The following is a 19,566-nucleotide window of genomic DNA, read 5'->3' on the forward strand; positions in this document are numbered from 1 at the left end:
ATGCTGCCGGAGCACATCCTACTGGACTGTAGAGCAGCGTTGCTCCACACGTGCCAGTGCTCACAAGATTCTTCGCTGGGTGTTCACGGGACCACTGACCAGTTGCTTTGGTGTTTGCTTGAAGGGAGGCGGGTCACTGTCAGTTGAGAATACACTTGTCACTTCCAGTAGCCTGGAAACACCCCCAGAGCCCTCACTTGAGGCCGTTTCTGTCGGCCAGGTGACTGCAGGGCTTGTCTGGGCTCGCCAGCTGCCGGCTGGTTTGTAGCCCAGTGGTGGCTTATCTCCCTGGTCATTCCAGACGGGCTCCTCGGTGGAGCCTGCGGGAACCTGGGAGCAAACCAGCGTGGACAGCAAGGCAGAAGAGAAGGGAGGGAGGGAGGGAAGGAAGGAGGGAGGGAGGGAGGGAGGGAGGGAGGGAGGCAGGCAGGCAGGCAGGCAGGCAGGCAGGAAGGAAGGAAGGAAGGAAGGAAGGAAGGAAAACAGCTCAGCCGTGGCAGGGAAGGCTAATGCTGCCTGCTATTGCATTTTGTTTGTCCCCCAGAATAAATGGGAGAAGAAGGAGGAGCAGCTTCCACCGTATATCCAGAAATACCTGGAAGAACAGGAAGAGAAGGAAACAGAGCTGGCAGAGGCCGAGGCAGAAGAGGAGATGCCCAATGTGGAAGGAAATGGAGAAAAGCCAAAGGAGATGCAGAGGAGCCAGGTACTTGGGATTCCTGCAGAAAAAGAGCACTTTCTCCCGTGGGGCGGCTGAGACTGCAAAGTACCCTGGTACCCAAGCCGTCATAGCAGCCTTGCTGCAGCAGAACCGGGCGGGTGATGCTGCCCTTCCTGAGCAAGAAGGGGGACACAGAGTTGCAGTGAAACCCTGGTGACACTCAGAGGTCACCCCAGGGCCTGCTGAGCTCCTTCTCCCGGCTCTCCCCGTCCCGTGTGGTCCATTCAGAAGTGTTCTGGGGTCTGCGTGCTGGGAAGCAGCACCCTCCGGGTGCAGGGCTGTTGTATGAGAGTCTCCTCCTGTGCAGGAATCCAGCTCCCCCGAGTGCTCCTCAGACAGCTCCTCGAGCAGCGTGGAGTCAGACGAGTCCAGCTGTGACCTGCTGGAGATGAACATGGAGGGCTGGGAAGAGGCCGGAGAAGAGCCCCCCAGCGTCCCTGAGGACAACAGCGTCCCCCAGAAGCGGTACGAGATCTACTCCACGTCGGCCAGTGCCAGGAGACCGTCTCAGGCGCTGAGGCTCGCGAGAGACACGTCCAGCAAGAGCCTCCTCCGGCGTGACGAGCGCCAGTGCCGGCCAGCCAGGCTGCTGACACCAGCTCTCCCTTCTGTTCAGTAAAGCCCCACCTGCAAACCGCTGGGTCTGACACTGTGGGTGTTTCCTTGGTGGCTGTGGAAGCTGCGCTGGGCAGTGGCGCAGGGAAAGGCCACTGCAGGGAAGAGGGCTGGAGCCTCAGCCTCAGCCCTGCTCCAAGGGCAGCCCTCCCCAAGGCTCTGCTGTACCGGCTCGGCTGCGGCCCTGCTCTTTGTGCCCCTGCACCCCGCGTCCCTGGCACGGAGCCTGCCGCAGCTGCACATCCCGGACAGGAGCGGGAGGAGAAGGAGGAGGAGGAGGAAGAGGAGGAGGAGGAAGAGCCTGGGCACCCTGGGGAGCCGAGCTGCAGGGGAAAGCATCTGGGGGCTCGCCCAGCCAGGGCACTGCGGGGCGCCCAGAGCTGTGCAGGAACCACCGTGTGCCACAGGGACAATGGCACCCCAGGCAGGAGCCGTGCCTGGGGAGAGGAAAGCCATGGCGGGCAGCTGGACTCTGCCAAAGCTCTGCTGGGGCTCCCGACCCTTTTGTTCCACAGCCCCTGGCAGGAAAGGCAGGCTGGAGCCGAGGTGGGATGGGGACACCTCCGAAAGCTCCTCTGCGGAGCCCTGGGTTGGCATAAAGCGTGTCACAGGGGCCTGAGAGCGGCTGTGTGGCAGGAGGGAAGGAAGTTCGAAACTGCTGGCTGTTGGGCACCCTCACCCTGCCCGTGCTCTGTGGGGACTCCACGCAGCGGGTGTCAGCGATGCTGGCAGAGCCCAGGCAGGCTTAACCGCGCTACGAGAGATCGGGCCCATTTGTCAGACCTCTGTGGGATATTTTTTCCTGAAAAGCCCTGATTTTTGGGCATCCTGACTTTGCCTCCATAGGAGTAATTCCTACTGCCATTTACACTCTAAACAGCTGTGCCTTTCTCATGGCACCACGCGTGAGGTTGGCCAACGGTCAACAAGAATGGCTTGCCTCTTCTTAGGTGAATCTAAGCAGCTAAGGAATATATGGATATATATATGTATATATGAAGACTTATGTAGATAGGTGCCATGCAAACACCTGCCCCTGAGTTACCTACCTGCTTCCCCTCCTGCTCTAGTAGGCAGAAACGGGATTTCTTCCCTATGATGCCAGTGACTTCAGACACCCACTTTGCTTTATCTTGACGTGCCGCACACAGGATCACCTTTCTTTGCACTGGAAGAGAGTCTGGATCACTGAGAGACAGAAACCTGCAGTTGTTGCTGCTCTGTAAATCAGGTCTTTTGCAGTCTTCAAGATGGATATAAAATGTAGCGAGAAGTCACTTGCAGAAATCATAGTCCTGTTTCTCCTGTAGTGTTCCTGCGCTTGCCCAAGGCGGGGGCTGGAGAAAGCGTAGGACAAGCTGAGGCACCATATGGAAGTACAAGAAAGTACAACTTTCACCCTTTGGCAAACAAGATTTGAGCAAATCAGATTGCAGTCTGGGTAATTCAGTGAGAAGGGAAACTGTGCGTGAATTTGGGGGTGGGAGGGGCTGTTTCTGTGAATAAAATGTCACACAGATGTGTTTGACATTCAAGAAGTTAACAGCAATCACTATCCTAAAAAATATAAACACCCCTTCCTTCCCCAAAGCGTTAGAGGCCTTCAGACAATACACACAGACTCACGGAGATTCCTAGATCCAAATCAGTTCACATTCCAGCAACTTTTAAATACAACCTCATACAATATCAAGTTCCCATCCATCATAGCATTTCGGGTTTGTTTTGGTTTTGGTTTTGTGGGGGGTTTTTGTGGATTTTTTTTTCCCCCCAATCGGAATCAGAGTTTAACAATTTAAATTCTTTCCTGGTCTAAAAATTATTAGATAACAATAAGAGTAAATTACCTTAGAGTACCATACTTCATCCCATTTTTTCCAAAGTTCTGCAGAACAACATTAATTGCAATACAGCACTAAAACCCAGAATTCCACATTTAAGCCACATTCGAGTACAGTATCGTTTCAAGTTTCTTTTATCAGAATATTTCCCCAAAAGTTACTCTAATGCGTAAGGATGCATCCTAAGGGGGAGCAAGGTGGTATTTTAGCAGCGGAACCGGTTCCCATTTCGTAATTATCTCCCCAAACAAAATTCTTTTGGTACGAAATACATATATATATATATATGCCAACTAAAATACTGAGCTCAGATATGACAACCAAGTACCAAGTTCAAATATGCAGTTGGATCACAGTTACTTATTCAAGACAATATCTCCATTTTAGCACTGCACCTCAAAATTATTTTAGCATTGATCTCAAAATTATTTGATAACAATAAGAGTAATATTTCCCTTTGGGGTCTTCTGGCTTCTCACTGGGTCTTTTCACTGATATCACGTGTGCCTTTGTTTAGTTCAGCTGTAGACACTGTTTATGGTCCATAGCCTTCCGGGTACTGTTTGTGTGAATAAATCCTTTTCTTCTCAGCAAAGTGCCAAACAGGCCCCGTTCTGCAGACGTCTGTGATGCCTCCACGTTAGCCTTGCATTGTTATTTTTTTCCCCAGTCAGTTCCGTTCTTCCCAGCAAAGTGTGAACCAGACCTTATCTTGCAAGTCTTCAGTGTAGTTTGTAGGTGCTTTTGGTAAATATGAGCAGAACTTTACAGCTCCAGATTTTAGCAAAGATTAGTTACAAAGTTTTCTTTTACAGCAAAGATTTTAGCTTCCTAAGTAACATGAAGCAGCAAGTATATTAAAAATCATGCAACCTTATACTTCCAGATAATTCGTTATTTCTAGTATGCATTTGCTTAAGCTAAACGATTGCTATGAAACATAAATTGGGCTCATCCACTGAGCTGTGAGCAGTAAAACCATGGCCATACGGCTGGTTATTCAGCAGAGCGAGCTCAAAGTAGGCTCATCCAGGCTGTCATATTTATAAAATAAAGTTGTTGGCTCATAGTCAAATTGCAGACAGTGGGAAAGGTCTGCACAAGACCCCCTGCACCCACAACCCATTGGTGTTCAGCTGCTGTTCTGCTTCCCTGTGGGTCTCCTGGAAGGAGCTCTTGGCCTGGCTGCAGCCCAGGCCTTTCCCTCCTCTGGAGTCTGAACCAAACTGCCGCTGGGCTGGCTGGAGGGGGTCAAGTGCATCCACCACACCTGGGAACCTGTATCGTTCCTCCTCGTGCACCACAGCTGCCCCGGTCCCTTCCCTGGAGCCAGCCCCAGGATGGACTCCATCCACCCCAGCAGCCTGATCACCACGTGGTCCTCTTGGGAGTCACAGAATCAGAGTGGTTGGGCTGCAGGAGCTCTGCAGATCCCCAGCCCAGCCCTGCTCACACAGGGTCACAGAGCAGATCACACAGGTGGGTCCAGGCGGCTTTGGATGTCTCAGAGAAGGAGACTCCACACCCGCTCTGGGCAGCCTGGGCCAGGCTCTGGCACCTCCCAGCAAACAAGTTTCTGCTCATGTTCACATGGAGCCTCCTGTGTCACGGTTGAGACGGACAAATGGCATAGACCAAGTTCTCTGAGGATAAAAGCAGCAGATGCCATTTATTGCCACAAGTGCATTTTTATACAGTTTTACCAATTCAAGTGTCTCTTCACTATTGGTTACAAGTTACAGCAGTAACATCTCTTTGGCTATTTTTGCTGTCATCAATGTTACTCTTTTACTCCCTTCTCCCTCCCGGGTACATCCTTAACATCTCCGGATACTCCATCACTCCCATCTTTCTCATGGGTAGGCCTTCATATCTTCAAGGCTAATTTTTGTTCCCATGCCCTCCGTCAGGGAATCCACAGACCCACCATAGTCCCACATAACTGTGCACAATATTCCTGCCCTTCCAAAAATAAGCAAAAAATCTCACTCAAAACCCCCCACACCACAAAGATTTTTATTAGAGAAGTCTCACGATCGTAAGCCCGTATTTTATTAGAGACTTGTCCCAGCTGCCCGCAGAATATTTCATTTTTAGTAGAGATGCAGCGCATCCCCCTCCCCACTCCCCTGGGTATTATTTTTATCAGCTTTTGCTTTATCCCCTCCTATAATGGTTGCTCTGTTCCTTGAGCAATGCTTAGTGCTGTGGAGTCTTGGAAGAAACTTTGAGGGAAAATGCAGCACAGGTATAAAGTATCATTGACTCCAGTGATGTAGTGATTGACGTGGATACCTGCTGGGGACCAAGAAGGTGGGGAGATGCTGGTGGTGGTGACCACGAAAGGAGAAGAAGAACAATGAACATGAAAACTCAAGAAATGAGACCTCCCTGAACCACAGGTGAGATCCCAGAGGAGGAGAGTTGAAGGGCAAAGGAGTTCAGGACAACTGGCAGTTTTTCAAACCCTATTCAGTGCAAACGGTGCCAATAATAAAGCGAAGATCGCAAGCGTAACAAGAAACCAATCTGGCAGAATCACAGGCTCTTCTGCACCCTTGTGATCCTCCAGCTGAAAATAAAAGGAAAAGCACAAGAAGACAGGGTCATAATCAGAAAGGTCAAGGCAGAAAATCAGATAAAACTAACAAAGGACATCCAAAAGGGCTAACAAGGAAGAGCCCAGACAGGAGTAGGGAGAGGACAGGTCAGAGATATTTAATCTAAATGCAATGTTTTCACTTGGATGGTTAAACCCACACACATACACACCCGGCTGAGCCGCTCACCAGGGTCCGCACCCATCTCACCCCACCGACCACCTTCACATTTCCTCCTAGAAAAGCCTCAGGTTGTTACAGTGCTGGCAGAGCAGCACAGAAAGGCACCAAGACTTCACTTTTACCATTCACAGGGGCATGAATTAGGTGTATTCTCTCATGTCCTGTCCCTCACCCCATCTAGAGGGTTATTTCAAGAGCTCCTGGAAGACAGGCAGGCCCAAAGGTCAAGAAACCAGCAAATAATCTAATCGGAAGGAAACAAGGAAGCTTGGGTCACAATGTATTAATTCTGGAAACAAAAAATAAGCAGATTGAAACACTGGGAGAAGAGATTATTAACTCAGCAGAACAAGGACTGGTGGCTGGAGATGGACAGAGACTCTGAACTTTCAGGCTCAGGTCCTGAGTTTCACAAACCTGCAGTGTCCACTCCTTTAATATCATAAAATTTATATTTCCCTGAAGAATTTAGGCCCTTGAGTCAAGTTACTTAATGAGAAGAAACTTTTGTTTTAATCTATGTTTTCAGTTTCTTCTTCATTTTTTTTTAAAAGACCTCTTTAATTAGCCCTCCTGTTACTCATCTCTTCATTTTGCAGGGCTTACTGTGATTGCTGGCTTTTGGCCACACACTTATTCAGCTCATCCGAACAGAACTTCAGCTGTTGCCTGTAAGTTAGAGCTGAACATCCAAGTACAGGTATAAACACCAGAAAGTTACAGAAGAAGAAATATGAACCAATTTCTTTACAGGATATCTCACTCTGTCTGGTTTGCCGCCTCCTCAGACGCAAAAATAATAAACCCTATTAATTTAAGTCTTATTTAGCTGTTCCATCTCTCTGCAATAATTGATTGGGCTTTAGACACTCAGCCAGAAAACACAATCAAATCAGGTTTGCCTGGTGACTGCGCCATAGCAGTGCCAGAAACCCCCAGTCCCCACACTTGCTCTAATTGATTAAAACATTTGGTCACTCGCACATTTCTATATAGACAATTAAGCTAAAGAGACACTACAAACGCAGCAAGACCAGCTGAGAGCAATAATGGATCTTTTCAGTCTATTTTTCTAGGGAGAATTAGGACTTAGCGATGTTGCAGTAACTAAAGCGGGTTTTGTCTCCCCTTTGCTCCCGATGCAGCAGCCTCAGGAGCTCAACGCTGCACAATCGCTGCCTTGCAGGGAACCACACCAACGAATTATCTGCTTTTCCTGCCCTCCAAAAAAGCTGCCACGTGCTAAATCTGCATCTGTTTGGCATCTATCAGGGCTGTAGCACTTCCAGGAATGAGGGGGAAGGGCTCCAGTGCAGAGTCAAGCCACATTTTTTACAAATACCCCCAATTTTCTGAGTCTGTTTGGATGCTGGCTCCGCACGTGCCGGCTGGCACGGGGCCAAAATGTGTCAGTCACAACCAGGCAAACACAACGATACCCAGTTCCCAGGAAAGTGGCTGAACTGCAGCATTTCTTGCCAAAGTGATGCACAGAGAACAAACAGGCTCCTCGGACTCTTCCTCAGAGATCTTGGGGGAGCTGCAGCGGTCGGAAACATTGGCAGAATCTACAAGTGTCAAAAGCCTAAAAGAAGAGATCCAGAAAAAGAAAAAGAATTGCAGCCGCCTTATCTGCAACTTTGTGCACACGAGACAAGAACGGTGAGGCATGACATTTGTATTAAAAACATTTTGCCAACAGTAGATCCAGACTATCACTTCATACGTCTCCAATGGCACAGGTGGTACCTGCTAATAGAAGGTAACGTTTATCCTACCCAGTCACTGGTCCCTGCAGTTCTACATTCAGTCTTGCGTGACTAAGAATCTGCAAACGTGGTTTAAAGCAGAAAGCGTACAGCTAGTCCTGGCTGGAGGATTAGTAAGCTGTGCTGACATGCAACCAGTAGAGAGGAGCGTGGGTATGGAATTCCTGTCTCCCTGCACCAAATCAAATGACCAGCACAGCTCACAGCCACACAGAGGCTGTAACACCCCAACCACAGGGTCTAAAAAAGAAACAACAAGCAGAGAAAGCTTCAGTTCTGCTTTACATCAAGCTTAAGGTGTGCATGATGTGAGACTTGAGATGAGTGTCAAAATTAACCTTTAAGTCTTCCTCCTCAGTAGAGATCTGAGAAGACAGGCAGCTGCAGTGCATATGGAAAATCCAGCAGCTGAAAACCCATTTCACCTGCAGCAGGTCAATAGTCATAGAATCATTTTGGTTGGAAAAGCCCCTCAAGATCAGGGAGTCCAACCATAACCCACGCCTGGCACTGCCCCATGTCCCTGAGAACCTCATTTAAACACCTTTTAAACCCCTCCAGGGATGGTGACTCCAGCACTGCCCTGGGCAGCCTGCTCCAATGCCCCACAGCCCTTTGGGGAAGAAATTGTTCCCCACATCCAACCTCAGCCTCCCCGGTGCAACTTGAGGCCGTTTCCTCTGCTCCTGGCGCTTGTTCCTGGGGAGCAGAGCCCGACCCCCCTGCCTCCAAGCTCCTTTCAGGCAGTTCAGAGATCAGAAGGTCTCCCCTCAGCTCCTGTTCTCCAGCTGAACCCCCCCAGGTCCCTCATGAAGTGGTTTGGGATGGAAGGGACCTTAAAAATCATCTAGTGTCCACCCCCCAGCCATGGGCAGGGACACCTTCCACTGGACCAGGTTGCTGAGCATCCCAACATGGCAAAAAGTCCAGAAGAAAACCCAAAGACACCTTCCGGCACAGATCTCTACACCACCAAAAACTCATTGCAAGAAAAGGCTTGGAAAGCATACACAAAAAGGCATAATTACAAAGGAATGAAGTAGAGCAGTGGTTGAAAAATGCCCAGAAGTCACAAGAAAGACTCAGCCATCCTCCTCCAAAAATGCAGCCACCATGAGCTCGGTTATAGCCCATCTGATGTCACATTGTGCTTCACAAACTCCTCAACGACCTCCAGAGGGCTTTTCTTCTGAGGAGGGAAATACACAGCTGGCAAATCAGTGTGGGTCTACCAAGCAACCTCCACAAAAGCCCTGGGGTTGGAAGCAATGATTGTCTGTTAAAGCTGAAACATTTCGGTGCAGAAAAGGGAGCTTCACAGCAGGAGATCTTTACAGGGGGAAAAAACGTCCCAGTTTCCCGCTGTTTTACAGGAGTGTGCCGGAGCCGAAGGTCAGACACAGCGGCAAATCCATCACCACCGACTTCAGGAGCATTGGCTGGAACACAATTGCTGCACTTGAGCCACCACCCAAAAGAATGTTCTGACTAAAGCGAGAAAATGTCACTGTTGGTGAAAGGAACCTGTTCAAATTATTTCAGCTTTTTATACCAGAATAGAAGTGGAATCCGGGCAGCGGAATTTTTCAGTTTGCCCAAGTGCGACAGGAGAAAACTCCAGTTTCATTCCTAGGGCTGCTCAGTCTTTGAGAAACCCTTGAAAGGCCACCAAGAGCTATTCTTTAGGCTTCCTCTTTCCCTTAAAAGAAAAGAAAGCGCTGTTGAAAAGTATAAAAGGCTTGAGATTTGTGGAAGGGTTTGCTTCCGTGAACTGAAAGCAGGAGTGAGAACATGAGAGGGGATATTACAGGGCTCTACTTGACACGCAAAAATACTGCAGTCGCAAAATGGATGGAAAGCTTGGTCTTTCCGTGATGCTGCTTCAGATCCTTCTCGTCATACAGGAAACTAAGAACACCTTGGACATTTTTAACACGTAGTAAAAGCCTGCTAAGGTCAGTGAAAAATGCAGCTGCTTCAGCAGGCAAGCCAAGCCGAACCTGGTGTCAAGAAAACGGGACTGGCAGAGTTCAGGGCTGGGAATGCCAGGAGCTGTAAGAAATACCAACCTCAACAGCTGAGCAGAAAAGAGCTAACAAATTGTTAGGATCTGGCTTTTTGCCTAAACCCAGATGCCCATTTTAATCCAAGAGCCCCTTCTGCTTTGCAGCAGGGGACAACAGGAATAACAAAAATTTCCAATACATAAGCGCATAATTTCTTGTCAAACTAAGCCTATGATGGGGTGTCGAACATTTTCACCGGAGGCCACAGCAGCCCCGCAGTTGCATTCAAAGGGCCGAATGTAATTTGAGGATTTGGCCCACAGGGCTTGTGTTTGTTATGTGCATCGTGCTCCTTTATCGCCGACTCTGTCTCGTAACACAAAAGACATACTGGCTTTTCCTCCCTGAAACACAAACACGTATTTGCTTTCCCATCTATCAATAAATCGCCTTCCTTCCGCATCAATCTTCCTCTTACTGGACATTTTGAGATTCAAATTGCTCCACCAAAGACGGTAAGATGTGTCACCTAAGTAAAAGATCTAGATGATACTTTCACCTCCATCAACTAGTACTGAAGAAAAACCAAAATCCTGGACCTTTCACAATAAGCCCCGTGGTAAGTCAGAACGCTTGCTGAGCCTGTCGCAAAACATCTGCCATGAAGATCTCACATTGGTGACCTCCACTAGTGGCAACCACGGCAAACCGTGTCTTATGGAAGTGAGGCCATGGGTATCGACCACACGGCAGCTCATCCCATTTCAATCCCTCCCCCAAATCTACCTGCAAGTTCTTGAGAGCTCCTCTCACCCAGGTGAGATGGAGAAGAGACATCCGTCCCTCAGCCCAAGTAGATTCACTAATTCCTACATTGGCTTCGCCATCCCAGGCTGCTCCCTTGAATTCTTGAATTAGATTCTGGAGGAACTGTTACTCTTTTAGCAACTAATTTGAATGAAAAAAACCTATTGCTATAATAAAAGCATTCTGAAACTAATAGACACTGGCAGATCATCTTCTCAGGCCATTTTGTCCATTAACAGCAGCTGTGTCACACACCTGTGCTGTTAGATTGCCCACAGAAGAATTCAGAAGACCTATGAAGATGTCACATATTTCCTTATTTGGAGAACAGAATCTACAATGATTATTGAAGTGTATCACCACTATCCACATAAAATAAATGAGAGATACTCCATAGATAGTGTGAGGACATCACTATCATCTGTATCACACTTGACTGATGAGTTCTCTGCCCTTACCTGAAGTTTGAGGCCAAACTTTTGCCAAGAGATTTTAGATTTAAAACCCATCACCATCCGCCAGAACAATCCTAAGAAAACAGAACTAACCAGCCACCTCCAAAAACCATCTTCCAACTGCTCTTGGACACTGCACCCAAGAAAAAGACCAGCAAGACAAAATCCCCTCAAAGGGTCCCCACGGGGAGGTTGGGAAGACACAAGAGCGCACGCAGTTCACGTTTGGGCTGCAAAGCAAGCAGAAAAGAAAAATCCAAATAAAACCACAGGATGGGACTCGAGAACAGGTTGTGTCACAGAAGAACCAGTTTCCCGGTCCCAGCTCCCCTGCCAGGGCCAGAGCAACGGGACCCTGGGCTTTCCCCTCACACCCATCTACTCTCCCCACGAAAGGACATCTGGGTTCCTCCAGCGCCCACCACAGCCCAGCCTCATATCCAGCTATCGCTCCCAATAAATCATTTGGCAAATCAAGGAGCGGTTAAAACTAACGATGGTGAACAACCCACCAGAGCACAGGTCTGTGCTGACTTTACAGCAGCAGGGAAGTCTAAAAGACAATCAATATTTTTGTACCCATAAAATAAGAGGACACTGAAGGAATATCTGTGGAGTCACACTGGGGGTTTGTTTGGGGTTTTTGCTGCTCTTGTTTTTAGTTTGGGTTTTTTTTTTGGTTGTTTTGTTTGTTTGGGCCCATTTTGGTTTTGGTTGAGTGCCTTTTTTTCCCCCAGTCATCTTTCCTATGAGAACAGCAGCTTGAGCCTCCCTCTAAGGCTGAAGAAAGATTTAAATGTACTTCCTGGGAAAAAGAAAACCACACAAAAAACCCACCACCCAAACTTTGAGCCCAGCAGGAACTGTTTCAAGCAGCTACAAGCAACTGCAGAAACAAATAAGAACGTGTTAGGCTGTACCTACTAATCACCACAGGAGACACTAATATGAAAAGTGCTTCTATCTGCATTTTAGTTCCTGACACCTACCTGAACAGATTAAATTACTAAAGCGTTCACACAGCAAAATGGAAGCACTGCAAATAGAACCCAGCCAAATACCTGAACCATCAGCCTCTCTCCAGCTCTGTGTTGCTTGCAGGCACTTAGTTTGTGCTGTATTTGTATTTTTATGCAAGACTGAACACTGATGGAAAGGGAATCAGCATTTTCTCAGGCTGCAAGATTGGCTAACAACCTCCTTTCCCATTTCAAGGGGCAGCACACTTGCTTCAAAACTGCACTGCCTGTGCCCTAAACCCAGTCCACACAAAGGCTGCAAATCTCACACAAGCTACCAGTTATCATTCAGTTTTGGAGCATTTTGGGAAGCTCAGCCTTTCAGCGGAGCAGAAACTTCAGAAAGGTGCAGAGCAGATACTTACAGTGTTGTAATGATCGACATAAACCGCATTTCCCAAGCCAAACACAGCGTATCTCAGGCCTTTCAGATACGTTTTCCCAAAGCGAAAGTCACGCGCTGCCTCTTCTAACCCCTTGCAGAACCACGCTGCACTCTCGGTTGGCTGCCCGTCAGTGTACGTAGCTACCAAGAACACACAAACGTTCCTGCCGGTTGTCTAATAATATCAAGAGAATAGAAGAGATCGGTGCATTTCTCAGAACGCTTCCCATTAGTAAGACAACTGGAACACATGGGGAGTTGGAAGAAGTTAAAAGATGAGGTTTTTTCTAAGTGGGATTTTGGTGTGGGATGCTGCAGGTGATAACCCCAACAGTGGCGAACGGCCATCCCCCCTGCAGAGACGCCTTAAATTAGCCAGGAGAGATCAAACTGTCTGTCTGCTGCTTCACAGAGGTGGTACAAGAGAACAGAACATCTCCCTTCCCCACCCCAATCAACAGCTTCTTGAGCAGACTCTTGCAGCAATCAAGTTTCTCACTGATTCAAAAAAACAACTATCAATATTCACAGAAGAAAAATGCCTCAAGGATTACTCCATCTAAATATGACCAGCAAGGAGTTTTTAGCTTATGAGCCTGTGAAGGCTGCAAATTGTCACCATCTGCTTGTTCTGGCTTTGAACCCTTCCCTGGGGATACAGAGACAGAACAGAGGGACCTGGTGCAACCGCTCTCACTGAACTCACACCTGAGTTACAGAACCAGCTCATACCAAGTCACTGTCACCATCAAAATACTCTAGGCAATCCTCTCCTAGGAATATTCAAAATTTAGGTGTTTTCTGCTGAGGGTTGATGGGCTACACTTATACAGAAGGGAAGCGACTTTTAACACACAGCATTGGGAATTTCCAGAATAATAGGAGAGAAATACAAGGGGAAAAGAGCCTTCGCAACACAAGGAAAAGCTTTTCTTTATTAGTCATATTTATAAGGTACTTACCTCCTCTGGATCATAATCTCCCATGCTGATGACTTCCACAGGCAAACAAAGTGAAATAACGGCTTCAGCCAGACCTCTGGCAAACCTCCAAAAAAAAAAAAAAAATAGGAATTTATCAATTGCTTCAACCCAAGCACGGTAGCGACCAAACAACCCCCACACGCCCAGTCACAAGACACCTCCCACAACAGAAAGAACAAAGACATCCGAGAACTGGACACTGGACCTAGAATTCCTCATGTTAAGAAAAAAAAAAATCAAGTATATTGGCTGCAAGAAGAGAGTGACATGAATTTTAATGACTAATGATTTCACATTTACACACACCATTTTTTTCAAAAGCACCTAAACCAGTACTTGTCTCTGAGAAGACCCGCTCGCAACTACGGGTACGGCAAGAGTAAACTTTAAACTTCATCATCAATGTCTCTACTGCATGCGCCATTTAAAGCAAGTAGAAAAAAATGTTATTTTTACATAATTTTACGTTATCTTTCATGTTGGGCAATGACTTCTCATGAGCTAATGAACTTTCTGATGTTTACACTGTGCAATACTTCTAAGGCAAGCAACAGACTTGAGTCTCAATATTTCAAATTACTTCATGTAGGTGGGGAAAAAAAAAAGTAACTGATACCTTTGCTGTGCCAGTCTGAGACCCATAGAAAATCTTTACTTTGCCTCCAGGGTGGCTGATCCATTTACGAGTTTGTCTTCTATTCCTTCAGAAGAAGCTGGATTCCCATTGGATTTTTCACCCTAAGAAACAAGCACCACTTCTCATTCAATCCCTTTTCAAAGTGATGTTAACCCCATTCTCCCAAAACCACTTAAAACACCTATCCTGTGAACAGACTCTCAGCACTAATTAAATGAGGCTATCAAAGCATTTTAGCTTCTCACACCCAGAGAAAGACACAACCACGTCTCTGAACTAGGCCACGCTCCAATAAACTCAGGTCACACGCAGCCGGATCCAGCTGAACGCAGGAACCTCCCAACTCGCGCAGCAGAACTTTGCTCACCTGCGCAAGGAGCTTTTACCATCCTGAACAGCCTAATCCCACTCCCGTCCTAAAACCAGCCCAACCTCATCAGTAACATCAATGGAAAGAGGAACCCGAGAACTCCAGCACAAGTAGAGTGATTGATTTGCAGTGACAGAGCAACCCAGGCTGACACGATCTCTCAGTAACGACGGGAGAAGCGTTCAGCAGAGAGCTGCTCCAACATCAGAGCAACGAGGGCACCGAGTCACCCACAAACATGAGACCGTCCAGGCTGCGGATTATAACCCTCAGGTGCACTGAACTGTAAGGAACGTTCAAGGAAGAAACGTTGTTTTCACAAAACTGGGGAGCTGGCACCTGACCCCCGCGAGGGAAGGGACCGAGACACATCAGACTGTGAATCCTGAATGTAAAACAAAATCTCTTCAAACTAATCCCAGAATGCAAACTGACACCTGTATTTACAAGTTAATCTAGAGGGAAGGACGGCCAAAGAGCCAGGAACCCATTTTTAAATAGATCAATAAGGGAAAGGGTGTTGTTCGGATTAGATGAATGAAATACGTAAACTGAGGCAGGTGTCGGGTGCTCTGTAAACCCTGGAGAACCGACCAGTGGGCAACAGGGGAGGGAAATTGCACCCAGGGTTTGGGGGGATATAAACGGGGGCTTTTTGCCCTATTATGCGTGCCTGCCTTTAGGGAGAACACCCGGTCTTGCAAAATCATTAACAAAATGTGCTTTGCTGAGAGATCCTGCCTGGGCCTGTTCTATTGGCAAGGTGATCGTTTCCTACACGACCACACCTGGGCTCCGCAGTGACCCACGGGGGGGCCCACAGTGGGGCAGCACGTGTCACTGCACCAGTGGGGACCGTCACCCGGCAGCCACTCGCCTCCACACGCAGATTTCGGGGCCTTCTTGGACAAAAGCACTTCCATCTTCCCTTGCCTTCTTTCTGGTTTTGGTGGTGAGGAACTGAACGATGATCCAAATGCTGATCCCAATGATACAGGGAATTGACCTTCTCCCCTGGAGAAGTTGTAGAAACTGAGGGCAACAGAAAGTAGAAATTTGGAAAGGTTGTTAGATGAAGCTTGGAGAGTATTCAGTAACAGGGACAAGGAAGATTCTTGAAAGGATAAGTAAGTATGGAACTGAAGAGGTTGGAAGGCTTTGAAAGCCTTTAGAGAGAGGTCAGTATATATGTTGGGAAAATGAACGTTGGGGAAGGTACAGAGGAAGTAGGCAGAGAGAGAAACAGACAGTAGCAAGTTTTGAAAAAGACTGATGGGAACCTGGAATGAACAGAAACAAGTGGAATTTTTGGTGGATTGACAACAAGTAACAATTACATAGTAGGTAAAGGGAGTCACTGGCCAAAGTGAACGGGCATATTTTTGTGAACCTTTGAAATACAAATTGGGTAAACAAGTAGGTATTGATAAATTTCTATATATGTCCAATTCCTTCCAACCTTTTTGGGAGAAGGAATTTGGCCAGTAATAGAGAAATTAATACAAGTCAGGTTATAAACAGAATAATAAAGGACCTCTACCCAGTGGTAGCAAACACCTTTCTGACTGTATTAACTCTAATTTGATTTGGCTTACTGTTTTAGATTTGAAAGATGCCTTTTTGCCTCTCTCTCCGTGAAGCCAGCCAGACAATATTTATGTAAAACCCAGCTCACCTGGATGGTGTTGCTACAAGGATTTAAAAACAGCCCAACAGTACTAGGAAATCAGCTCGCTAAAGATCTTGAATCTTGGGAAGCCCCATCTGATGAAGGACAGATGCAACAATATGTGGATGATCGCTACCAGGACACAGAAGACATGCATAACCTGAACTGTAAGCTTATTGAACTTTGGGGGCTCCAAGGATACCAGGTATCACAGAAGACAGCCCAGATGATACAGCAACTCATGAGTAACTCATTTGGGCTATGAAATCAGCGTAGGGCAGAGGACCCTGGGCCAGGCTCGAAAGGAGGCCGTATGCCAAACATCAAAGCCTCAAACTGTAAAAGAATTACGGACCCTTCTTGGGCATGACAGAGTGGTGCCGGTTGTGGATTTATAATTATGGATTGTTTGTCAAGCCACTGTATGTGCCAGCAGCCACAGATCAGGAACACCTGCAATGGAATAAAGGAGCTACACGAGCCTTTGAAGAACTTGGTAAGGCTTTGACAGCGCCTGCTCTAGGACTCCCAGGTGTGAGTAAACCATTTTTTCTATTCTCTCACGAGAAGCAGGGAATAGCCTTGGGTACACTGGCACAGGATCTTGGCCCGTACCGACGAGCAGCGGCCTATTTCTCCAGACAATCAGATGCAACTGCAAAAGGGTGGCCGGGATGCCCGCGGGCAGTTGCTGCAGCGGTACTGAACATACAGGAGGCCCGGAAATTTACCATGGGTCAGAAAATGGCTGTGCTGGTATCCCACACGGTGCCTACAGTTCTAAAAGAAAAAGGGGGACGTTGGCTTTCCCCACAAAGATTTCTCAAATATCAAGCTAAATCATCCTCACTAACACTGTCAAGCCAGCTTCTTTCCTCAGTGACAACACTGGAAAACCAGTTCATCATAATTGCCTGGAAACCATTGAAACAACATAATCCAGCCAAGCAGATCTAAAGGACATAGGATTATGGAGAACACTGAGAACTGCCTTACGGACGAAAGCAGCAATATCCTGAACGGTGAAAGGCACGCTGGTTATGCTATAACTACTAGCCATGAAGTGATGGAATCTGGGCCTCTGTCTGAAAGTACTTCAGCACAAAAGGCAGAAATAATCGCCCTTACCTGTGCTCTGGAACTAGCCGAAGGTAAAACTGTGAACGTTTATATGGACTCTAAGTATGCTTTCAGGGTCGTGCACGGAACAATTTGGAAAGAAGAAGGACTCTTGAACTCTCAAGGCACACATATCAAACGTGCAGGAGAAATATCGGCAGCTCAACTTCCTAAGAAGGTGGCAATCATGCATATCCAGGCGCACCAGAAAGCGAGCTCGGAATTGGAAAAAAGGAAATGAGCTGGTGGACAGGGAGGCAAAACTGGTGCCTAAGCAAAAGGTAAAAGCGGAAAGTGCCCTAGTCCCCGACGGGCAGGTTATTTTAGAAGGTAAGCCAGAATATACTAAGGAAGACCAGAAACTTAGTATAGATTTAGAGGAATCATATCATGAGGAAGGGTGGGCTCACGCCCCACAAGAGAAAACTTATTGTTACCTCCTATTTAGTTTGCCCTTTAGTAGCAGAAACATTATACGAACATTTGATCAAAAATAGTAACTACAAATTGGTACACTACTGTAAGACAGGTGACACAGCAACGCGCTCTTTGCCTCCAGACTAATCCTAAGAATATACCTAAGCTAGAAATGGGTCAAATTGGGAAAGGAAACGGACCTGGGCAATAATGGTAAATTGATTTTTCGGAACTCCCAAGAAAAGGGGGGTGCTGATATTGGTTGGTACTAACTGATACCTTTTCAGGTTGGCCAGAAGCACTCCCTACCAGAACAGCAAAAGCTCGGGAGGTAACTAAAACATGAGCACAAGAAACAATACCAAGGCTTGGTGTTCCAGCTGATATATCCTCTGATAAAGGGCCACATTTTAAATCAAAAATTGTACAGCAAATCAGTCAGCACTTGAGAATAGACTGGCAACTACATACACCTTATCATTCTTCCTCCAGTGGCCAGGTAGAAAGAAAAAAAAAAAGATGAAGTGAGTCATCTAATTGAACAACAAATTGTAAATCTGGGGCAGGAGGCAAATTTGGCTTGGTCTCAATCTTCACCTTTGTCCCTCTTGCATATGAACAAGGACAAGGGCAAATAAGGGTTAAATCCTTTTGAAATCCTGGATGGGAGACCCTATAGTGTACAGAAGGGGATGTCTGCACAAGAAGGGGATGAAATTATGACTTTTTATATGGTTATATTGCGTAAACAACTTAACAAAATTGGGAAGAGTGTTTGGAACTTGGAGTAGGGGTCTGGATGGGCCAGTACATAACATCCAATTGGGCGATTATGTGTCTGTGAAGTCTCTTGCAGAAAAGGACTTTGGAATCACAACAGGAAGCCCATTTCAAGTCCTCCTGGCATCCTTCACTGCTACCAAGATTAAAGAACGGAATGCCCGAATCCATCATTCTAGAGTGAAGAAAGTCTGCAAAGCACCACGAAGGGTAACCCAGGCGCAACCTGGAAAATGCCGTTTCTTACGGTCATAACCCTAGCACACGGATGGGACGAAAATTGCCATGAGCAAGATCTGAATAAAACCATGGGGGAACGCTTTAAATTGGTGCTTTGGAATCAAAACCATCAGAGTGTATATATTACATTGCCCACTTCCGCAGAAGAAAGCTTTACATTTGTAGTAATTAACCAAAACCTTTCTGAAATTCTATCAAAGAAATTAGGTTATGTCCACCCTGACATGTTTTGGTCCTTCTGGACCTTCTGGGTAACCTTTTGGTCCCTTTGGTCCTTCTGGGTGACCAACCCAAACGGCACTTCCTACCTCAGCAAGAAGAAACCCGAAAGAGAAGACAAATGCTACAGCTGCAGTGAGCGGGGTCACCACGCCAAAGAACGCAAGCTCCCGTCGCAGCCCAGAAGATGCCATTCCTGCCGGAGCACCAGCCACATGGCTGTCAGCTGCCCCCAAAGAGCTCAGCAGCGCAGAAGACAAACACCAGGAGCCTGACTTTTGCATTAACATTAAAAATCTGTTGAAGGATAGAGATGGGTTTTCTCAGGTAGAAGTAGCCTTCTTACCTGCGGCCAGAGAAAACATAGACAATCATCACATTAGTAAAAGAATTTACTAACCTCTTAGCAAAGGGGGGAATGATACAGGGAACTGACAATTAACTAATTAACACTTGACACTTAAGGAACTAACCCTACCCCACATCACTAAAGACACTTAGAGAGCTAACCCTTTAACCCACATCACTATTGCCTAGCCTTGTTTAACTCTGTGTAACTTATTGTACGAAAAACAGGACTTCACTGACGCCTTGCAAAGATCACAATCCTCGGGTGCATCCTTGGGTGAACTAGATTACAGAAACTTGGACACAGTTTTAACCAACTCAGCAGTCTGAGACCCAACCAACTCATCACACTGGACCAAAGGTGATCGGGTACAGAGAAGAGG

The 19,566-nt window shown here is 47.0% G+C and overlaps 1 long non-coding RNA gene across 1 annotated transcript; it reads right to left on the minus strand.

The window, feature by feature from the left end:
* Positions 1-12,387: 12,387 nt before the first annotated feature.
* LOC139829484 (uncharacterized) lies at positions 12,388-14,352 on the minus strand. The gene is made up of 3 exons (XR_011741971.1): positions 14,001-14,352; positions 13,364-13,448; positions 12,388-12,576 (listed from the first exon to the last, which is right to left on the minus strand). It is a non-coding gene; the product is annotated as an uncharacterized lncRNA (long non-coding RNA).
* Positions 14,353-19,566: the final 5,214 nt, after the last annotated feature.

The sequence above is a fragment of the Patagioenas fasciata genome, chromosome 19 (assembly GCF_037038585.1).
Source record: "Patagioenas fasciata isolate bPatFas1 chromosome 19, bPatFas1.hap1, whole genome shotgun sequence".
Lineage (NCBI taxonomy): Eukaryota > Metazoa > Chordata > Aves > Columbiformes > Columbidae > Patagioenas > Patagioenas fasciata.